The 23597-nt window shown below is 44.2% G+C and overlaps 1 long non-coding RNA gene across 1 annotated transcript; it reads right to left on the bottom strand.

The window, feature by feature from the left end:
• Positions 1–15908: 15908 nt before the first annotated feature.
• Positions 15909–19784, bottom strand: LOC310693017. Its single transcript, XR_014518965.1, has 3 exons — positions 19640–19784; positions 18808–18906; positions 15909–16061 (listed from the first exon to the last, which is right to left on the bottom strand). It is a non-coding gene; the product is annotated as an uncharacterized lncRNA (long non-coding RNA).
• Positions 19785–23597: the final 3813 nt, after the last annotated feature.

Here is a 23597-nt window from a genome sequence, read left to right as displayed (position 1 = left end):
TGAGAAGTTGTCATGACTTGTCTGCACCCAAGCAAATGCTCATATAGTCTTTATACTCAAAGCAACATTCTTCTTCTACTTATTCTCCTCCTTCTTCTTCTTCATCTTCTTCTTCATCATCATCATCATTGGATTTCTACACACCCCTATACCCGGAGGTCTCCGGGCAGTTCACAAACAAAATCATAATATATAAATATACAAAATCAAATTAAAAACAGTAACGCAATACCCCCCCAAAAAGAGCCACATTCTAAAAGAGGATGTCAATAAGATCAACCAAAGGCCTGGTTAAAAGGGAATGTTTTTGCCTGGCGCCTAAAGGTATATAATGAAGGTACCAGGTGAATCTCCCTGGGGACAGCATTCCACAGATGGGGAGCCACTGCAGAGAAGGCCCCGCTCTCGTGTTGCCACCCTCTGGACCTCTCGAGGAGGAGGCACACGAAGGAGGGCCTCAGAAGATGATCTCAGGGTCCGGGTAGGTTCATATGGAAAGAGGCGGTCCTTGAGGTATTGGCCAGGACTTCTCATCTCTTCACCTGACCAGATGAGGGCATAGGTAGCACATACCCAAATCTTACATATGTGAATATAAACATATATGAGTTCATTATTACAACTACTGCCAATTAATTGTGGGGTTATCTTGAATGTCAAGATGGTGTTTGGAAAGCTTCCCAAACAGTTCACCTTTGGTTCAACTCATCCAGGTAGGGTTGGGAGATAATCCTGCCTAGCATCTTTGATCTTGGAGAGCTGATGTTAGTGCAGACAAGACTGAGCTAGATGGACCAAGGCACCTCCCTAAGTCGGCACCTGTCAGGGATTGTACTGAAGAGGAGGAGGAATGGTGGAGGTCTTCCCCCACCTTCTCCTGTAGCTTCCAGAGGGGAGGAAAGCAAACTCGAATTACAGCAGGGCTTTGAGGAAGATAGCAGCTCAGAGACAGGTGAACAGCAGAGTTAGGCGGTGTTAGGAAGAGGAGGAGGGGAGGCAGAGCAGCTAGCTGACACGTCACTGGACAGCATACCCAACCCACCTTCTCCCAAAAAACGGTGTTTGTTAAGGGTGCAAGAACAAAGAGCCCAGAGACAATTGTCCACAGACAGATGCCGTAGAAGCAGGTGTTGATGCTAGAGAGGGAAGGGGGAGGAGCTCAGTGCAAGCAACACCATTATGGAGGAATGACCAGAATTCTTTGTCTTTTACCGTGGTGACTGAATAAATCATATGTAAGAACTTTCTTGTTTCCTCCCTGCCTCTTGGTGCCATCAGGGGGATGGGGACAATCCCTCAAGCCTGACAGCACCAAAGAGGGTTAAAAAAAACCAAGAACATTCACACAGTCAAAGCTTTTTTGTTGTTCCGCCTGGCCTTTGGCTTGGAATCCACTTGATCCCCTCCCCCTCTTTCCTTTTTCCTTTCTTCTTCTGTGATGGAACTCCTATTTGGGGACTTCCCTGGCTTTTTTCTGGCCCATGTAGGACCAGTCTGGATAGGTGGCCTTGGTGAAGATTTGACCTTTTCATCCCCCAAAAGTTTTTGATTTGAGTTTCTACTGAATTGAGGCTGCATTTTAATGCTGTATTTTAATCTTGTTTTTAAGTTGTATTTTAATCCATTGTTTTTATACCTGGTGTTAGCCACCCGGAGCCCGGTCTTGGCTGGGGAGGGCGGGGTATAAATACAACTTCTTCTTCTTCCTCTTCTTCTTCTTCTTCTTCTTCTTCTTCTTCTTCTTCTTCTTCTTCATTTCAGGAAACCATCTGAAACTACTGAAATCTCTCCAATTGAAATGGGCGGTGTTAAATCTATAAATGATCACTAGTCAGTAGTGGTGCCCTTCTCCCTCCACTGTCGGAGACAGCATGCTGGGAATCACAAGTGGGGAGAGCACTGTCATAGTCAGGTCCTGCTTGGGGGTTTTTCCATAGGCATCTCTTTGGCCACTGTGAGAACTCTGGACCAGATGGTCCTTTTGCACAGCTCTTCTTAGATTCTTACTGAAGAATATTCTGCTCAATCTTAAGATTTTCTTTTTTTAAAAAAAGTCACCTCCTATACAAGTGCACCACATTGACAACTTCCACACAGCCATGTGCAAGCAGATCGTTATTTTGATGCTCAAGTGCAGAGACCTTAGCTGAACTGCCTTTGCATGCTGTCGACAGCCTGTGATAGCACATATCATTGTCTCTGTGGCGTTCGTCATATTCGTATGGCCTGTGAGTCATGGGATGAGCGAAGGTCACGAATGGTGCTTGGAATGGCCTCTCTTGTCTTTTAGAACAATACCAAGGTGCCTTAAATGACCCCTGGTGCAAAGGGATGGTGGAAGGGATCACTTTGCCAAGTGCTTGTGTACCCAGAGGGTACCTGGAGGGGTATTAGAACTTATGGGGTGTGTGCATGTACAGTGTCTGTAAACCTCCCTACATGTGTTCTTCGGTTCCAAAAGCCCAAGGCACATTAGAGGAGATTCGTCATATTGACCTGGAAAGAAATAAACCAAGGGCAAAGCTCCGAAGTACGTAGAAAAGACACACAAAGAATCAAAACACATACAGAGTGAAGCAGTGCTTCTCCCTGAGTCTACCGCGGAGGGCGCAACTCCAAAGTAGCATTGATGGAAGAGATGACTAAAGAAACTTTTAGCGGTCAGGAAAGATCATTTCCAGATCACAGGCTGACAAGGAGTGCCCTGTCGGTTCTTTGGATATGCGTGCAACCTGGCACATAGCCCCAGGTTGCAAATGTGCATCGCTGTGGTGTTGTGACAAAGCTGTCAATGGCCTTATGAGATCTAAGCTGCTTGTAGTGTCACCACAGACTAAAAGAATGACCCATTTTTTAATACAAAAAAATTACCTTTCTCACCACAAGCTACGGATTGGCCTTAGTAAGCCAATCTCCATTTCATGTTACACAAAAAAAATCTATTCCATCCTGTTTTCTGTGATTTTTTTATAAAAAAAAGGAAAGGGGGTGTCACATTTAAATTGGAGGTATTTTTTAAAAATACATTCGCCTCAAATACAATTTATGTGTACGTGTTTACACATTTCATATGCATCCCCCCAAAATGCATTTTAATGTTTTTAATGTATTTCTCCCTAAAATTCACACACACACACACACACACATTATTTACATGAACTACAAAAGAATATTCGGTGTCTCTTTTTTGTTGTTATTCAGCTTATAAAGTCTTTTGGTTACATTCAATGTAAGACAATATGGTATCCAGAGGTTTTTGTACTCATTTTCTCCATAAAATATGCTTTTCTGTACAGTTTCCCCATAAAATGTACAGTTTTCTATTCATTGTTTTAGCTGAAATTGCACCATAAAGTTCAGAGAAATGTAGCAATCTGATTGTCTCAATTCCAATTAGCGTATACCTCCAGGAACTGCAGATTAGGGCAGTTCACCCTAAAATGCAGGCGGAATGAAATTGCCTTCCAGCAGCTACCCTTTACTGCAGAAAGGGGAAACCTTTGGTCCTCCAATTTAACTGAACTACAACTCCCATCAGCCCTAGCAAGCATGGCCAATGGCTAGGGATGACTGGGGTTGTAGTTCAGCAACACCTGGAGGGCCAAGGGTTGCTCACACCTGCTTTAGTCCTCCCAGATGCTTGATAAATGCTTATCCATAAGCGGATCCCACAGACATGGGATAATGCCTAAATAATATATTCATAAGGGAGGGGGGTCTATTTGGGTTGGGGGGGTCCGCAGATTTGGCATTTCCTCTTCTCCCTGCTTCCCACTAAGGCATGGGTAGGGAAACTAAGGCCCGGGGCAATGGATCTGGCCCAATCGCCTTCTAAATCCGGCCAGCGGACAGTCCGGGAATCAGCGTGTTTTACATGAGTAGAATGTGCCCTTTTATTTAAAATGCATCTCTGGGTTATTTGTGGGGCATAGGAATAGGGTCATTATTATTATTATTATTATTCAAAATATAGTCCGGTCCCCCACAAAGTCTGAGGGACAGTGGACCAACCCCCTACTGAAAAAGTTTGCTGACCCCTGCACTAAGATATCATTTTCCCGGGGAAAACAGCTCAGCATCTGTGGTCTGGTCCACAATCAGCAACAAAGCTCACTGGACAGCCTTGGTCCAGTTACTAACCGTCAGCCTCATTCCCTCCAACATCCTGCTTACCAAAATTCAGATGCTGGTTTTTTGGTTCCCAGCTCTCAAAGAGACCAGCTGACTTGTGTGAGAGTGCAGGACCAACCACCAAATATCTTCTCACTCTCTCTTTTTTCCATAGCATTTTATTAATTTTCCAACAAAAACAAAACAAACAATAATAAAGATAAAAACAAAAACAAAACAGATTGACTTCCCCCTATTCCCTTCCTTGGTTTCATTGTATGTCAATGTACTACATGTCCATTATCAAGTTTTGACCATTTCTTGTCCATTCATACTAAAATTACAAGTATTCTTAAAACCTTGCCAATGTATTAACCTGTGTATGTTGCTTCTGTATATATATGCAATAAAGTCCTTCTATTCTTCCTTAAATTCATTGTCATCTCTTCCTCTTAATTCCATTGTCAACTTTGCCATTTCAGCATATTCCGTTAATTTGACTTGCGAATCTTCTTTAGCTGAGACACTTTCTTCTTTCCAATGTTGTGCTAATAATGTTCATGCAGCCATGGTTGCATACGTAAACAAGTTCTTTTGTGATCTTGGTAAATCCATTCCTGTAATACCTAATAGGAAAGCTTCTGGTGCAATTGCAAAATTGTTAAGAAGTATTGGGAAATGATTTATAATGAAATGAAGATGTTTAAAATAAACTTTGTCAACCACCAAACATATTTTGGTTTGGTGCTCTGGTGTGAGCCTGCTGACTCACGCCGCAGCGCTGGACCAAAAAACAGGACATTCCAAGATCCAATCAGAAGCCAGGATGGCTTTTGTTAATTCTAGGATGCCCCACTCAAATTGAGACAGTTGAGGGATATGCAGCCAAACTCAGAGGTAGAGAACTTCAGGTCTGGGGGTCAAATGCAGCCCTCCACTCCTCTGTTTCTGGCCCTCAGGACTCACCCCCACTTACAACACCTCCTCAACCACACCTCTTCAGCCCCAAGCCACACCCTACTTTGCACTCTTCCTTGAGTGTCTTGAATGTGTCATTGGGCTCTGACAATGCCTCTTGCTTTCCTGGATGAGTAATAGATAGGGTTGTAACTAACTTACTATAGCAACGTAAAATTTAAGAACAGCCCTGCTAGATCGGCCAGTTGCCCATTTAGTCCAGCATCCTATTCTCACAGTGGCTAACCAGATGCTCAAAGGCAAGAGATCGGAAGAAGGAAAGGAGTGCAACGTTTGTTTTACTAAGGAGCCACCGAATGACAGAGACAAACTTCAAATGAATGTATCCCATTAGTAAAAACAAAACAAAGCAAAAAGTTCTGAGAGCCATTCGGCTGGAAGAGTTGTCCGGATGTTTGTCTGTGACGACAGTTACACAGAAAATGCTCCGGCAGATGGGATCGAAGTGTGTTTCTAGGTGTGATGGGACCAATTAAAGTGGTTGTGGAGGCCTGGAAACACCTTCCTGGATGCAGTTGTTTTATTTCAGCTGTTGACCAAAAGAGCTGATCAGATTTCTGGTTGGAAATCAGAGATTCTCATTTTGCTGTATTGTACACATTGTTGAAGTGTCCCTTATCTAGCTGTCTTCTGTCTCCATGTTTCCACATCCATTTCCATTTTTTAAAAAGGCCTCATGAAAATTGATCACCATTTTGGTGTGAATTTCTCCAAACATAACACATTTTGTACGCCATTCTCCTGAACGAGATAGCAGTATTATATTATTATTGTTGTTGTTGTTGTTGTTGTTGTTGTTGTTGTTGTTATTATTATTATTATTATTATTATTATTATTATTATTATTATTATTATTATTATCACATAAATACGCTCCAGCTCATAACAGAGAGCCTTTCATAATGGAAGCTTCTGAGCAGTTTTCAGAAAGGACCCCAGGTTTCTGAACCCCACATTGCAGTAACCTTGGGGTGGGGGAGGCGCAGGATATTTGCGACATCACCAATCTCAGGTGCCAGCCCTTCTCTCCCAAACTTGACTTGTCAAGAGCTGGCAACTACAGGTTTGAGCCGAACCACATTAACTCAGCAGGATCCTGCCTGTCATAATATTGAAACGATGTCTGCCTGTTTCCTCCTGCTCAAACATAATGGCTGCACATTTCCACTCTCATCGCAAAGAAGCGTTACTCTGCCAAGAGCAGTGAAAAACGTAACACCCGATTATTGTCAAACAGCAACGTCTCACAGGGAGAAGCACTTGAGCATCTCAGATCGGCAAGAGTGGAAACATGCGTTTATCTACTACAAAGGGTGGGGTACCTGATCCAGTCAATGGGCCAGGTCCTTATCCTCATGGGCCAAGAGTTCGTAGGCTGGCAGGAAGGTTCCCATGCCGATCTACTGTATGCTATTCGAGGATAGAGTAATAACATGGGAAGAGGCTACTGAATCAGGTCAGAGGTCCATCTAGTCCTCTTTTCACAATGGTCAACCAGATGGAAAAAAAACAAGGTTGTAAAGACTGTGGAGAGAATAATTGGGTGCACTCTTCCCACCTTGGATCAAATCTATGCTTCCAGGTGCCATAAGAAAGCTGCAGAGATAGTGCAGGATAGTGCACCCCCTGGAAACGATCTCTTTCAGCCTCTGCCTTCTGGAAGAAGGCACAGGGTTATAAAGACTAGGACTAGCTGCCTAAGAAACAGTTTCTATCCAAATGCGATTTTGGTTTTAAACGCAGTGTAAGGTCATCTCTATGTGAGTATATTGTATTCAATTATGGGGTAGCAGTAACAGAGTTTTTAGGGGCTAACCAGGCTGGGATAGTTGGGATAGCAGGCTTGTTGGTTTTTGAATGTCTGATGTAGATTTTTTCAATTTCGTTGTTCTGTATGGGACAATGACAATAAAGATTATCATATCGTATCATATCATATCGTATCGTATGCTTGTGGGAATCCTTCAAGCAGGACACACTCTCCCCTTCTACGGTCTCTAGCAACAGGTATTCATAAGCCTTACTGCCCCCAAATAGACTGAGTACGCCAGAGTACTACTAGACAAGAGTGCGACAGGGTTGCACAGCTAATTCAGATCAAACTATAATACTCTGAAAACTAAATCCTGCCTCCTGTTCCTCTTGTCAGCTGCCAGCTGCAACTCCCCCCTCCCAAAAAAAAAGAGGGAAAATGTTTGTTTTACATCTACACACGGCATGTTGACACTTCATCACGATTCCAGGGAGCGGTATGCTTAAGAGACAACATTATACATCAGACCAGCATAAAACATGGCCAATTATGCAGATGTCTCCCCACCTTTGTTTCTGAATGGAAAGGAAGATTGATTGCAGATGCATCACATACATGGAGACAGTTATGCAGAAGGCTATTTCCATTGCTAATGTACCCCCACTAGTGTTGTTTGCATTGATGGAAGTGGGGGGGGGGAGGATGTTTGTATACTTTGGCCTAGAAAATTGGCCTAGAAAATTGAACGCTCTGGCAAACATGAGGGAATTAACGCATCCTGCCTGTAATCTAATTTTAATTGAAGCATTAGCCACATTTGGGCATTCTAATCCCCCATGTGTTTAGAAGCATGTGAGGGAGAGTGGGGACAAGCGCATCAGCTCCACATTACTCTCCTCCTCACCCTCCGTGAGTTGAGGGCAAAATTCTGCAGCAAAAGGCTACTCTCCAGGTGTAGCCAATGTGATGCCTTCCAGATGTTTTTGGACTCCACCTCCCATCAGCCTCAGCCAGCATGGCTAGTGGTCAGGGATAATGTGAGTTGTAGATCAACAAGATGTGGAGGGCACCAGGTTGGTTGGCCCTGATTTGGAACTCTAGAAAGTCAGGATTCTATATTGTGCAGAAAGCCTTCATGAGAACTTTAGAAGTTACTGTATTTTTCGCTCCATAAGACGCACCTAGTTTTTAGAGGAAAGGGAGAAAGCCCCGTTTTTGGGAGGATCAGCTCAAAGTTGTGCAGCTTCTTTTGCAAAGGGGAAAAGCCCTGTTTTTTTGAGGATCAGCTCAAAGTTGTTGAGCTTACTTTGCAAAGGGAAAACATCCTGTTTTTATGGGGTTCAACTCACAGTTCTGCAGCTTCTTTAGGAAAGGAAAGGGAGCCCTTTTCTACAGTTTCCAGACAAATTATCTAATCAGCCAGTCACATGTCGCCGGGGGAACAAACAGCCTCCGTCTGCAGAACATTCAACAATGGAGGCCTGGGCAAGGGGCCGGGGCCGGAAAGGGAGCCAGCAATCACCCACACATTCGCTCCATAAGACGCACAGACATTTCCCCTTACTTTTTAGGAGGAAAAAAGTGTGTCTTATGCAGCAAAAAATACAGGATCTCTCCAACTTGAATAAGGAGATTGGAAATGGCTGTGAGTTGGAATGTCTGAGTAGGAATCCATTACTAATAATTTGGGCCTACTTAAGAACACAAGAGGGATGCAGGTGGTGCTGTGGTCTAAACCACACAGCCCAGGGCTTGCTGATCAGAAGGTCGGTGGTTCGAATTCCCGCGACGGGATGAGCTCCCGTTGCTCAGTCCCTGCTCCTGCCACCCTAGCAGTTCGAAGGCACGTCAAAGTGCAAGTAGATGAATAGGTACCACTTCGGCAGGAAGGTAAACAGTGCTTCCATGTGCTGCTCTGGTTCACCAGAAGCAGCTTAGTCATGCTGGCCACATGACCCGGAAGCTGTACGCCAGCTCCCTCGTCTGCAACTGAATCTAACGGTCAGGGGTCCCTTTACCTTTACCTTTAAGAACACAAGAACTTAAGTACCAAAAGAGTCCTGCTGGTTCAGGCATGAGGTCCATCTAATCTAGGACTCTGTTCTCATAGTGCCCAACCAGATGTTCCTGGGAACCCACAAGCAAAGGAAAATCATTTACTGTATGTCTTGGGCAATTCATTTTAGTTGGAAACCTACTTGTTTAGTCGTTTAGTCATGTCCGACTCTGTGACCCCATGGACCAGAGCATGCCAGGCACTCCTGTCTTCCACTGCCTCCCACAGTTTGGTCAGACTCATGCTTGTAGCTTCAAGAACACTGTGCAACCATCTCATCCTCTGTTGTCCCCTTCTCCTTGTGCCCTCAATCTTTCCCAACATCAGGGTCTTTTCCAGGGAGTCTTCTCTTCTCATGAGGTGGCCAAAGTACTGGAGCCTCAGCTTCAGGATCTGTCCTTCCAGTGAGCACTCAGGGCTGATTTCCTTAAGAATGGGTAGGTTTGATCTTCTTGCAGTCCATGGGACTCTCAAGAGCCTCCTCCAGCACCATAATTCAAACTCCATGGAAACCTACTAGCTGCAGCAAAAAATAAATAAAATTTAGCCAAACCTTGATTTCAGTGGAAGACATGGTGTTGCTGCTAACATATCTCTGTGTCAAATATTCTCCCTCCAGTTCCAACTAAAGGTATAGTGAAATTCACTGTGTGATGCGCTGTCTTTGTGCAGTATAGATTCCCTTCCTTTGCATCATTGGGTGCCTTTCACGGGGGAAACAAAGTAATTGAGTGAGTGATCATGCCAACGGAAGGCTGAGGGAGAATCAAGATTTGTGAAGGATTGGAGTAGCAGCCCCATGTCTCTAAAATGCCTAGTTCTGCCTGAAGACAGCTATGCCTGCATTATTCCTAAGGAATGCTCAGAATGCAGAATGAGACAATGCATCACACTCAGCTGACATTGTTATCCTTTGATGAGAGTGTATGTGCTCATAGACATCAAAGCTGGTCTACATTTTGAAAGATAAGGCCATCTTCTGTTTCGCAAACTTTACAGTAGGGCTGACATAGTTGTTTACAAAACAAAATGGAGCATGTCAAAGTAGTGGCTCTATTCGGTTTCTGTGGGCTTGCCTGGCAGTAGCCAGGGCTACTGGGAACCATAGGAAATATACAGATCCCATGACTCCTTAACCCATATTAATTATATTATTATTTATTTATTTATTTATTTATTTATTTATTTATTTATACCCCGCCCATCTGGCTGGGTTTCCCCAGCCACTCTGGGTGGCTACCAACAAAGATTAAAAATACGCTACATTAAAATGTCACACATTAAAAACTTCCCTAAACTTCCCTAGACACTGCTGTGACTATGTACACAGTCCAATATCCTGGTGAAAAAAATTGGGACGCAAGCCCTACCTTCCCTCATCAAATTTTCCCCTTGAAGGGGCGGATTTGTGTCTGTCCCCCTTAACACACACACTCCCTACCCTGTCTAGACCACCACCCCCAGCCATTTTTATCTCTTCCACACTGCAGCCAACTTTGCAGAGCTTCTTGCCCTCAGCACCGAGTCCCCTTTGCCAGTGCTACCCATCTGCTTGCTCGCTCCCCTTTCCCAGCTGCCAAGCACCCTGCTCGGCCCCAGCCCCATCTTCCTCCCCGATTCCTCCACCCCTCACCTGCCCCACCCACTCTCTAGTGAATGCACCTGGTCACCCACCCACCTCCTCCTTTACAAAGTTCCCAATGCCCCGCTTGATACACCCACCTCCCAGCCCTCCCAGCTGCCCTTACCTCTGGAAGACCTTCTCCCATTTCCCTCCCATCACATTCCAGCTACAGGCCCATGATCTGCCCACCCCCACCACCTTTCTCAGGCCTCTTCCCAAGCTTTCCTTACTATGGCAGCTTCACTGCTATCCTCCTCACAGCCGCTATCAGCATCTGCCTTGCCCGCATCCCTGCCTGCCTGCCACCATCACCACACACCAACTCCCCACCCTTAGACCTCCACAGTAACCATAGAGGGGGAAAGTGAAATGTGGAGCTGCATGCCTGCTTCGGCACATGTTGACCAGAGGCAAGGAAGGATAAGTCTTTGTTGCCATTGGTCATGTCTTCTGGTTCGCACGAGAGTGCAGGAACAAAAACTGGGACATTTCCAATCAGAAGCCAGGAATGGCTTTTGTAAATCCGGAATTTCCCACTCAAAGCAGGGTGGTTGCAGGGTATGACAGCAGCATTCAGTGTGCCCTAAGCCATGTGACCTTCTAATTAATGGAGTTATATTTCTAATACGGTGGCACCATGGTTCTCAAACTTAATCCATTCCAGGACTCCCGAAACTGTTCGAAAACCAAGATGTGGCTTCCAATTGGCTGCAGGAGCTTCCTGCACTCAAGCAGAAGCTGCGTCAGACATTCAGCTTCCGAAAAACATTTGCAAACTGGAACACTTACTTCCATGTTTGTTACAGATAGGTAGCCGTGTTGGTCTGCCATAGTCAAAATAAAAAAGTTCCTTCCAGTACCACCTTAAAGACCAACTAAGTCAGGTTCAGATACCTGAAGAAGTGTGCATGCACACTACGTATCTGAAGAAGTGTGCATGCACACAAAAGCTCATACCAAGAACTAACTTAGTTGGTCTTTAAGGTTCCATGTTTGTGGCATTCAGGAGCCAATTTGTTCGACAACTAAGCCGTTCAGGAACCAAGGTACCACTGTACTTCCTTATTGCCCTGGGCATAGTTATACACTTAGCATCCAAGTCCCTCCAGAAGCCTCATTGCTGTTGTATATGAATGAGTTCCATTGGATCTCAGCTTAATCGCAAGGGTTCTGGGCTTAATTCTAAATGAATCAAGGGGTGGAAATCCAGGGCTATGCGCCCCTTGATTTAGGCCAACCTGGGGACCACTCTCTCCATCCCAGAGCACCCAACACTTTGCAGGAATAAATCTTCCGCTTGTCAGTTGGTGAGTGGAAGATTCAATCCTGCTGGGGTCTGTTTCCCCAGTGAGTTCCATTCATGGAGCAGACTGGCAAAGCAGACCCGTACAGCCTTCATGGCTAATGCCCACCAGTTGGCAGCCCTGGATCAGTCCAGCTGGCCTCACCCAAACTGGGCTAATTCAAGGCTCTCTCAACCTGACTTAGCCCATGCCCAGATCTCCTTGAACTTGGCCCAACGCAATTCAGGATTCCATCAAATTGCCTGCACAGCCTATCAAAACCCAGTGTCAGAACCCCCACATTCTCAGGAACCTTCCCATCTTTGCTTAGTACAGATCAGAGCGGCTAAGCCAGAGATGAAGAGAGGAGAAGAGTTTGCTCTTACCATATCCCTAAGCTATTTATTGGGTCAATTTTTATTTCAGTGACGCTGATTAGATGTGGCATCTGCAAAAGGGTCAAAGCAGGTTACACACTCGCATTTCTGTTGTCAGTCAGTGGCCACTGTGGATATCCACATTTTGGGATGGAGGGAGGGGAAACCCTGTCATGAGTGACTATCTGAAATGGCCCCCTTGCCAGTTATATAAACAGAAGGGATGAGGTAAGGAAAAAATATATATCACACGAGAGGAAAAATCAAACGAGCTGCTGTCAAACGATCAATGCCGAGAAAGTGCCACTTTAAAAAATGAGACACAATGGAAATATGAATAATTGAATGAAACTCCTGGCTTTTCTTTATTGCTGGAGCTGCGTTGCTTTGTCTGATGGTCCCTCGGGCCTGTGCTAGTGAAAACACTGTCACATAATGTTTCCCTGTTTCTGTGAGCTGCCTACAGAAGCAAGAACATATTCATCTTTGTTGTCATAAACACAGTCTTGAAAGTACCCAAAAGTGAGCGCTTGTCTCCTTGATGCAGCTCAGTTTTGGGTAGCTGAAGGCTCGTGGGGTAATCCTGAAGAGCAGGAACAAAAGGAGCAGGACATAGGATTGGAAAGGGCAAGGAGGGAGGAAAAGTCATCAAGAAAATATAGGGTTGTGGCCAACCTTAGTCCTATCTGCACTATACATTTGAAGCAGTGCCATCCCACTTTGAACAGTCATGGCTTCCCCCAAAGAATCCTGGGAACTGTGGTTTGCTAAGGGTGCTGAGCACTGATGGGAGACTAGGGTTGCCACACGGCCAGTCTCTAGGCTGGCCTGGCCCCAGTGCCGTATTTACATATAAACTAAACAAGCTATAGTTTAGGGCAGGGGTCAGCAAACTTTTTCAGCAGGGGGCCGGTCCACTGTCCCTCAGACCTTGTGGGGGGCCAGACAATATTTTGAAGGGGGAAAATATGAACGAATTCCTATGCCCCACAAATAACCCAGAGATGCATTTTAAATAAAAGGACACATTCTACTCATGTAAAAACATGCTGATTCCCAGACCGACCGCGGACCGGATTTAGAAGGCAATTGGGCCTTAGTTTGCCTTCCCATGCCCTACTGGAAAATTGGGGTAGACTTAGAAAGGGGGAGGATTCCATCCAGTTTCTGCTCAATGAAATGGTTGCTGTGACATTATTAAGAAACACATGTACAACAGAATTTCTAACATTTGACCTTTGCCCAGGCCTAAGGAACCTGTAGCTGCCCAGCTGGTCTACATTTGGAGAAAGGGTCCTTCAATCCCCAAGAGGCTCCCTGTTTGAAACCCTGGAAAGCCACTGCAGTTAGAGCGTGGGGCTGATAATGCCAAGGTTGCAGGTTCAGTCTCCGTATGGGACAGCTGCATATTCCTGCATTGCAAGGGGGTTGAACTTAAATGATCTTCAGGGTTTCTGCCAACTCTACAATTCTATGATCTTTTTGGTGTCTATCAAAGACCTTCCTTTTCAAACAAGCCAGTCTATATAGACAATGCTGCGTAGGTGGTTCAGTAAGTCTGACTCAGTATAAAATATATATATTATTATTACAATTTAATATTCCACACATTTATCATATAAAAGAAAAATAATTAAAGAATCCAAATATCCCCACCACCACCCCATGACTTCCCTCAACTTCCCCTTCCGGTTCTTTAAATATTCACAACTTCTGCTTAATTTGTTTTTCCTTACTTTGTTAATATTTAGTTGAAAACTCTTATATTCTTATCGTTATTTTTTTAACCAAATTTTCTTTCCAATTATGTCTTACAGTTAATTAATATCCAGATTGTTATTTCTTAACCTTTACATTTGTTTTCTTAGTTGTGTTTCCTCAAACCCTACTAATGAGTCCAATTCTTTACAATGTTTCTGTAAACACAACATAAACAGTTCCCAATCTTCTTTTTAAACAGGATAAGGCAGTTTTGTGTATCGCTTATATTGGTTTGTGTCCTTTGACTATTATTTTTTTTAAAAAAATGCTTTAAAAAACCACATCTTGTTACAAATAGGCTGAAAAATTGCCTCCTTTCACAAGGCACACAAAGATTATTGAAGAGGGGGGGGGAAATCTTGTATTAAAGATTTGCAAGAATCCAGGGTACAACTTAATGTTTCCACCAAGCTCTTCTCTCGGCAGCTATACCTCTCGCTGCTTGGTCTAACAAATGAAATACTGGAAAAGACCATTTATATCAATGAATGAATTTTGGAAAACATATCTATATTTCAAAGATGCAGCCCTGCTTGAAGCTGCATGAATCAAGAATATGGGACAATTATCCAATATGGCGTTTTCACTAACTACGATCCATCTGCCTTTATAATAATCACTTCCACTTGACATATAGTTTTATTGGGGGGGGGGGTTGTTGTTGCTGTTCTGGATAGGCCAGTAAGCAATCTTAGAAGGGAGCTTCCAAGTATGTTTGGCTAAACAGGCTCAGAAGCCTTAAGAAAAGTATTTGTCTTAACAGAATTTGCATACTTCTTCACTGTAGGAACCTCTAAATGGTTTACATAAGATGCACATGAAAAATGCACATGAAAAATGAAACCCATGGGTTAGAAGCAAGGTGACCTAAAATAAATACAAATAAAATCAGAAGGTAAAAATAAACAGTATTTATTTTAAAATGCATATTAAAATGTGTGTTGGTTATAACATGTCTGGGTAGGCTTGCCACAAGAAGGAAATGGTTATCAGGCACCCAAAATGCATCTGCCTAAGTTTCAGAGTTTAAGCACTTCTATGCTGAAAGATCAAGTTCTTACAAATGGACCTTATGCAGCACTTGTAAATATGTCAACAGAAGAAGAGTCTTTCTGGAGCAGGTCCAGGGTTGCTTCCCGCCTCCCATGCCATATAAAATCTGTCCCCACTGCTATTTAACATCTATATGAAGCCATTGGGAGCAGCCATGAGGAGTTCTGGAGCACAGAGCCAACAATACAATGATGACACACAGCTCTGCTTCTCCACAACATCTGTATCAGGAGAGTCTGTGCAAGCCCTGCTGGTGGCGAGAAAAAAATAGGTATGTAGAAAGGAGATTTCCAGGATGCTAAGATCCAAGTTTGGGGCATGTACTCTGGTGAGAGAACCCTAGCAGAGGTTGAAAACCACCAAATATGCAGCAAAGCAAAGCATGGAAATATAGCCCATTGGACCTTTAAAATTTGCCCTTCTGTGTTCCTGCCAAAGTTTCCCTCTTCCTCTCCTGTAGAAAAAGACCACGGTTGGTAAATTTAAAATGGTTTACTTACAAACTCTCCAAAAGTCAGATTCATGTACTTTTCCCACACAGCATTCAGAAAAAGTTGCACAGGCGGTAAAACTTTGCTTAGTTCCAGTGGAGAATGTTCCTAAATTATTGGTCTAGGAACTGAAGAATGGCTTATAAGAGCCGTGTGGTATGAGCTGCAGCAACCGGCTCAAAACCTCTTCACACACTGGGTTCCTCAGATAGACTAAGAGAAAACAAAGGCTTGATTACCTCATTCCTCCCAAGGTGAGCTAAACCTGGCAGGGCAGCTTACTCTTCGGCATTAATCCCTTCTTGAATCTATTAGACTTAAGCATGTTGGTTATATGAGGGGGAATATCACACAAGTCCTGGATCAATGTCTTAATGCAGTGAAGGACTGAATGAGGTCCAAGAAACTGGATTTGGATTCTGGGAAGATGAAGGCTTTGTGGGTAGGTGGCTTCCATCTCTGGAAGATAGGCCAGCTCTCTGTTCTGGGTGGAGTTGCACTCCCTCTTAAGGAACAGGTAGATAGCTTTGGTGTACTCCTGGGTACATCTTTGTCATTAGAGGCCCACATGACATCTGTGGCAAAAAAATAAATAAATCCTTTTACCAGCCTTGTGTAGTACAGTGGTACCTTGGTTCTCAGACGACTTGGTACTCAAACAACTTGGAACCCAAACACTCCAAACCCAAAAGTAAGTGTTCTGGTTTGCGAACTTTTTTCGGAAGCCGAACACACTCCGTTTTGAGTGTTATGCTTCCGATTTGAGTGCCACACTTCCATTTTGAGGGTTACGCTGAGGCCTGTCTGTTTTTGCTATTTATTTTGCGTTTTTGTTTTTGCGGCTCTTTTTGTTGTTGTTTTTTGTGTGACTGTGTCGAACCCAGATCAGCTACAGATGGACTGATTGTGTGACTGCAATACATTGTTTATTACTTTCATTTTATGGATCAACGGTCTTGTTAGATAGTAAAATTCATGTTAAATTGCTGTTTCAGGCGTTGTTTTTAAAAGTTTGGATCGGATTAATCCATTTTGCCTTACTTTCTGTGGGAAAGCACGCCTTGGTTTTGGAACACTTTGGTTTTGGAACAGACTTCCAGGAATGGATTAAGTTTGAGAACCAAGGTATCACTGCACACCAGCTATGCACAGATCTGGAAGGGGAGAACTTGACCACTGTAGTCTATGTATTAGTAACCTCAAGTCTGGATTGCTGCAATGTGCTCTGTTTGGGGATGCTCTTAGGTCTCATCTGGAAACTTCAGCAAGTGCAATATGCAGCAGCTAAACTGCTGGTGGGGGCAGATGGCCCACAGCATGTGACACCTCTGCTAACACTATCTTGGGAGTGTGCTACCTGCAAGCCCCAGTTAAAGGGCCCCATCGGGGGCGAACAGCGGCCTTTTGATTACTTGGATTGCCAGGGCGAAACAGGTGCAAAACGTTGGCACCCTGTCGTCTACAACTTCATTGCCTACAACTTTATTAACATCTGTCTACAATCCTACTAGCACCTCTCAGTGCTGTGAATATCACTGAACTTACCTTTTGTTGGTATCTTCATGAACTTATCCAAAAGACTGAGTTAAGCATTCGAAAAATCTATTGAAACCAGACCTTATAAGTTCATTTTAGACTGGGTAGTTCTCAAGGCTTTGTGGCTTTGTTTAATGTTTTGTATTTTTCTCAGAAATAAAGCATGTATAATTATTGTCCTGTGTATATTAGTCGCCAACGTGTTGCATGAGTCGCACTATCAGCAGCACGGGTTGCATTAAAACATCTACACGGTCTGTTCATATGCTGCTGGGACAGGTTCAAGCTGCTTCTGGTGGTATACAAAGCCCTGAACCAACTGGGCTCAGGAAACCTTAAGGACCTCCTGAGTTCTTATATCCAAGCCCAATCACCGAGACCATCTGGAGGATGTTTTCCTCCATGTTACAGAAGCCCAACTGGCCTGAACTAGAAGATGGGCATTCAGCTGAATGCTCTTCTATCAGAGATGGGGCAGGAGTCCTTGCTTTTGACCTCTTGAAGACTCTTTGATGTCAACAGGCCTATGTAGTTCTTTAGAATTTTCTTGAGTAGGCCGTCCTTATATTGATCTGTGTTTTCTAATGTTATTTTATATTACTGAGCACCACCCTGATACGGTCACACCTCGGGTTGAATGTGCTTCAGGTTGAGCGCTTTCAGGTTGCGCTCCGCAACAACCCAGAAGTAACGGAGCACATTACTTCTGGGTTTCGCCGCTTGCACATGCGCAGACGCTCAAAATGACGTCACGGGCATGCGCGGAAGCGGCAAAACGTGACCCGCGCACGCGCAGACGTTCCGTCGCGTCTTATGTTCTGTTCAGGATGTGAATGGGGCTCCGGAACGGATCCCATTCGCATCCTGAGGTACCACTGTATTTTATGAGAATGCAATAACATAAGAAGAGTCCAATGAACCATCCAGCATCCTGTTCTCACAGAGACCAACCAGATGCCTGTGGGAAGCCTTAAAGCAGGACCCAGGCACAGCTGCCCTCTGCCCTCCTGCAGTTTCCAGCAATTGGCATTCCCACGCAAACTGCTGCTGACTCGGCAGGGCAGGGGCCGAGTATGTACATACTTTTATTAACAAAATTAAATATATCAATCCGTGGTGTCTTATGTTGGCTCTGTGTTACAGTTTTAGAACAAAGAATTACGAGGGTGACAAAAAAAGGGGGGGGAAACACCCAACCTCACAGATTTGAAAATTTGACTCTGAATCACTTCCCCCCCTTTTTAACAGCTGAAACCGCAAGCAAACCATTTTGCAAATGAGCCTCTGACTGATAATTATTCACAGAAATTAAGGGGTCAAGTAATTGTTAATAATGAATGGATCCCAGAAAGTCACCATCTGTTTGCAAACAATCCGTGGACAGATAAAAGGGAGCAAAACTCATTGAATAAATTATAATTCACACCAGATTATTTCCCTGCTCGGTTAATTAGCTCCCTGTTATTAAGAGATACTTTTTCTTTCTTTCTTTCCCCCTCACCTCTTCCACTTGCAAATCCCCTGACATTTCTGGCTTGCCCAATTAACAGTTACTACCCCCATGACTAGACAGGGAAGAATGGTAAAATAACCTTTTCCATAAGGGCTGAGCATCTTTGCTTATCAACAGGTCCTGCACAATACCGGCCAAATTTACTTCTTTATCTGGATACACCAGTTCCCAATTCCAAGCTCATGGTCCATTAGAACTGATGACAGACAGAGCTGAGGCTGCCCAGTATGAATTAGCCCTGTGCCATAAATCGTTCTGATCTGAATACTTACAGGCATATAATACTGGGTGGCGGGTGGAAGAGCTGGGGAGATTTATTTCCAACTGGACTCCATGCAAAGGAGCTATTTCCATTTGCCTGACCATAAATCCTATCAAAAGGGATGGAAGGATAGGCAGCAAAATTATTCTGGTTCAGTGTGATTTTCATGGTACAATACACCATTCATTGCCTTCTGTTTATCTGTCTAGGTGCAGGACCTAGACAACGCTTGCTGTGATGATGGAGATTGGTGCTAACCAACGTGGTGCCCTTCAAATTCTGCCAGAGTATAGCTCCCATCCCCCTCTAGCCATCAGGGATGGGCAAATCGCTCAATTTCAGTTTCTCCATATTTCCCGTTTTCCCAATCTCAAGTTCTACTCTCCACATAGCCACAGCAGTTTGAGATTTATTTATTTTTAAGAATTTTAGTGCAAATTTCTCCCAACATACACGTGGTTGTATTAAATGTTTCCTAATATGTGCATTTTTGCCACTTGGCAAGATTCTTTCTTGGCCTTGTTAGCCAGGCTATAGCAAAGAAGGCTGTCCAACAGAAACCAGAGGAACTGGGGGTGATGCTGGCAAGAGATTGCTAGTTGACATCCAGGTCAGAATCTTAAGCTAAGGAAGGATGGAGAACCTACAGGTGTTACTCCCATCATCCTTGACCATTTGCCTTACTGGCTGGGGCTGATGAGAGTTGGAATCCAACAACATCTGGGGGGGGCACTGGTCCCCCAGCCCTGATGTGTAGCCTGAAATCACAATGAATAAGTTCTCCTCTCCTGTCCACTACCAGGTCCTGCCATGTGGGTTGTTTGGCTTGAAGCTGGACACACCTGGCTCTGCCCTTGTTCTTCCATTCACCCTATCCAGACCAGTCCTAAAGAGATGCCCCTTCCACAACAGGCAGAGCTGGCCCAATACATTTTGCTGCCTGAGGAAAAGGACAGGATGCTGCCTTCCCACGGGATGTACAAAAGCCAAATGGGCTGGCAACTGAATACAGCTTCCACAATGGTGACAATGTCATCCATAGTAACTAACAGCAGCACACCAGTTGAGCAGGTCATTTCAGTGCCCCACCCCAGCATTCACCAACTGAGGTGGCTGCCCTACTCTGCCTAATGGCAGAACCGGCCCTAACAGTAGGATCCTTGACCTTTTCAGACTGTTTCCTTAAAAATTCTCCGTGCAGGCATGTGTTGCTGGGCACATATGTGGTTTTCTTGGTCAGTCGGCTATCGCAGTTCTGCTGTCCCTTTGTTCCCTTTCAAGAAGGTTCAGAAACCTACCCAATCTCTACGTTGGAAAACACATTTCTTTCTTGTTTCTGTCCATCCGCTCCAACTGTTTTAAAGTTGCAGCTCTTGGAAAATTGTAAACCACAATCAATATTAATAACAGTTCATCTTATCAAAAATGACAGCCCCAGGACTCGACGCCAAAAGAAAGGAAGGAAGAAAAAAGAACAAGAGCACTGTTCAACAGCTAACTTTATAATTTAGGAATGTGACAAAATGGAAGGGAAACTTTGGGGGCAAGGAAGGAGGGGGGCAGGCTGAGACTCTGCTTTGTCCTTGAAGACAAAGCAAATGCAATTTTCATGCTGATATGTAAGTGTGTGCATTTTCAGAATGCCTTTGAGTCAAAGAAGGCCGAGCCGTTGCTTACCAGAGGCAGAAGCTGAAATCATCTTCCCAGATTAACATGATGTTCTCCACAGCCCTAGTCAACATACATCCAGAGAATGAACTAGCTTAGAAAAGTTCAGGGGAAGTTTCAAGGCCATGGGGCCTACACTCAAGTAGGGGGGGGCATGAAAACAGTGTCCAAAAAAAGCGGAAGAGAGGAGAAAGGGAGGAAAGGGTAAAAAGTTGCCAGTCCTGGCCAGTGTAGATGTGGCAAGGCTTAAGAAGTTGTGGTGTCCCATACACACACACACACACACACACACACACTCATACCTTGGGTCTCAAACACCTTGGTACTCAAACAACTTGGAACCCAAACACTGCAAACCCGGAAGTAAGTGTTCCGGTTTGTGAACATTTTTTCAGTAGCTAAACATGCTCCATTTTGATTGTTACGCTTTCATTTTGAGTGCCACACTTCCGTTTTGAGTGTTACGCTGAGGTCTGTCTGTTTTTGCTATTTATTTTGCATTTCTGTTTTTTGCGACTCTTTTTTTTGTGACTGTATAGAACCCAGTTCAGATATTGATGGATTGATTGTGTGACTGCAGTACATTGTGTATTACTTTCATTTTATGGATCAACGGCCTTGTTGAATAGTAAAATTCATGTTAAATGGCTGTTTTAGGGGTTGTTTTTAAAAGTGTGGAACGGACTAATTCATTTTGCATTGCTTTCTACGGGAAAGTGTGCCTTGGTTTTGGAACACTTTGGTTTTGGAACAGACTTCCGGAACAGATTGAGACAAAATGGAAAATGCTGCCCACCAGGGGGAGTAAAAGGAGGCAGGTGGGAACCCCTTTACTATGCTGATCCTGCCCAATGCTATTTCCGCCCAAAGCAGTAACAGCTTCTACCAAACACCTAACATAAGTCTTATTTCACTGAGGAGAAGGCGGGGGAGGGGGGAATCCCAATAACACCCAACCTAGGGCCAATTGGGACTGGGAAAAATCTATTCCAGGCCCATCAACCAGCAACCCAGCTAGCTCAATGAGGATCTAATCCAAGGATGGATGGGAGGCTAACAGGGCAAAATTACCCTGAACCCTCATGGACTAGGTCTTTTAAGGCCCTTGGTGCATCTTACCACTTGCAAGATCCCATGGTATGATCCCATCCTTGATAGCACAAGGAGGGAGCCTGACTCTGTCTGTCCAGGCTACATGCTGACAGACAATGATACCCTGTGAGCAGCTGTGCCTGGAACTAAGCTTTTATGAGTTAGGGCACAGATTCAGTTCCTGCAGCCTGAAAATGTGGTCATGATGTTTGAAGGGGGCCAACTAAACACACGACCTCTTTGACGTTCCTGGCTTAGAAGAGCCAGCCAAAGGGATGGACTGGAGTCTGTCTGAGGAGTGGTAAATGACTCGTGGCAGGAGAGGGAGATGCCACCTGCCTTTGCCAGTCATCAGGGAAGTGAAGACATCATAGAATCGTACCTTGGAGTCCAACAGCATCTGCCACAGGTTCTCTATCCAGGGATGGATGACCTTCCAGTCCAAGGGCTGCACTCTCTTTGTGATCACATCAAAGGGCCACATGCCAATGATGGACAAGATCAGAGGCAAAAGTAGGCAGAGCAACAGGTGTAAATTTCGTCTTCGTGCAGTTGGCTAGTTTCTGTCCTCCATCACTGTCAGAGTTGAAGGACATGTTCAAGCCAAATAAAAACACTCAAGGAGGTGGCCAAGCAGAGTCTTTTAGGGGTGTCACCTAGGGAAAGGAGGTGTGACTGGAGAGGTGAGGCACCTTGGGGAGAGTCCCAAGGGCCAGACAGTGAAGGGCCTCATTTGGCCCCCCAGGTCTGACTCCCCATAGCTGACACTCACCGCCAGTAAACATAGACAACAGTTTTATTCTATAACTTGGAAAAGTACTGGGCCTACATTGTGGTCAAAACACAACATTGCAGCTTTTCAAGTCGAATTTCAAGGGAGGTGAGAGTGGGTGGAATTCTGTAGCTTCAGACACCAGAAAGGATTTTTTTCCTCTCCGTAAGTGTAATTTAAAGGAAGAAAGGGAGCCAGAAAACCAGATATTGTTTAAAGGAAAAAGAAAAAAAGGATTGTTTCAAAGATTCACCTGTCATGTCTGCTATTGATTTTCATAAACAGCTTGCTAACCAGCCCGTTCTTTTCTGATCATGTTCCCTGGCTCACGCAGGGGGATCATGACAGGTTCCCAAATTAATTTTTTGCCCAGGAGAAAACCCCACACAGGCGAAGCTCGCGAGGAAGGCCCAGCACTTCCGAGTCGATGCTACCCAGGTGCTGTTATCTTATTGTACTTGACGGGCGAGAAGAGAAGAAGCCGGCATTCTTAAAAACCTGAGATGACTGTGAATGCGGAGGAACTCTCATTTCCTTACAATTACTTACTGCTAAAACACACAGAGAGAGATGCATACAAAGGGAAGAAGGGCCTCACCTGACAATTAATGGGCATGCAGTCATTGTAGCATAGACTGAGTGGGGACTTTGAGGAAGCCTGCAGCACATTGCTGTATTTTCTTGCAAAGTAACACATGTTTTCACCTTCCAGCTGCAGTACTGAAAATGGGTGTGGGCCCCTCGAGACGGATGGGTTTGGAAGTGTGTATTCTACATGTCAACGACACAATAACAGTGCATTAGTGATGGGTTTATATTACTAGTAGTGGTGCTGGTGCTGGTCGTATCACCATCATTTTCAATTGCGAATTGCTTCCCATGAGGCATCCCAAAGCAATTTACAAGATAATAACGCACATAAAACAGTTGCATTTATTAAACAAAAAAAGTTGAAACAAATGGATGGATACAAAAATAAATTTAAGAACAATTATAGTGTAGAAGAGTTTAAAAGCACATACATAAACTAATTGCAAATTCAAGGCTGATACCAGCTGGGATAAAGATTTGCATACAGGAATACCCACATACCATTCCACCTCCATCATTTTAGTATGTGTCCTCAACGTCACATACCCTCTAAGGTTTCTCTGATTAAAATAATAATAATAATAATAATAATAATAATAATAATAATAATAATAATAATTTATTATTTATACCCCACCCATCTGACTGCATTGCTGCAGCCACTCTGGGACTTCCAA

Source organism: Podarcis liolepis (genome assembly GCF_965112155.1).
Source record: "Podarcis liolepis genome assembly, chromosome: 14".
NCBI classification, from domain to species: Eukaryota; Metazoa; Chordata; class Lepidosauria; order Squamata; family Lacertidae; genus Podarcis; species Podarcis liolepis.
Note: the sequence above shows the minus strand (reverse complement) of the source record. Positions and strands in the feature narration are given on the sequence as shown.